The sequence below is a fragment of the Penaeus monodon genome, chromosome 27, assembly GCF_015228065.2.
Source record: "Penaeus monodon isolate SGIC_2016 chromosome 27, NSTDA_Pmon_1, whole genome shotgun sequence".
NCBI lineage: Eukaryota > Metazoa > Arthropoda > Malacostraca > Decapoda > Penaeidae > Penaeus > Penaeus monodon.
The window spans coordinates 19022570-19023093 of NC_051412.1; the positions used below are offsets into that span (position 1 = coordinate 19022570).

Sequence of the window (524 nt, forward strand, 5' to 3'; positions counted from 1 at the left end):
AATGAAGGTAATATACAGGTTTACAGCAGCAGCAGCTAGAGAGCACAATTTTTGGTGCATGACATATTCCATGGATAGCAGGCAAACTATATGAACTAAATATTGCCCCTTTTCTACAAACAGCCTATCAGAACATAACATATTCCAATCTCCCTCAGGCAATGCCCAGGAAAAGTGATGTGTGGTCATAAGGGTACTTTATGAAAAACAGCATAAAATGTAATACATCATCAGAGTAACATGAAAATGAATTACCCGTCCTTTATAGATGTGGCTGAGTTAGCCATGACATGAAATACACATCATTAAGAGGCAATGGTTTAAGTTCATGATTCCACTTTTCAACTCTTCCTCCAAACAACATGGTTTTAGAAATTGATAAACACTAAACAACTTCAGAAATCCATGGGGCAATATGCTACATATGTGGTTACACTAATGTAACAAACTGATGGCCCTGCTAACTAGAGGTCAGCTCACAAAACAGTGACTTATGACCAGTGTTACTACAACTCCAGCTGCAG

At 38.2% G+C, this 524-nt stretch overlaps 1 protein-coding gene across 1 annotated transcript in view; it reads right to left on the reverse strand.

Annotated features, from left to right (window-relative positions):
- The window catches only part of LOC119590654, a gene marked incomplete at its 5' end in the record, with an annotated part of 37650 nt that overhangs the window by 18381 nt on the left and 18745 nt on the right, over window positions 1–524 (reverse strand).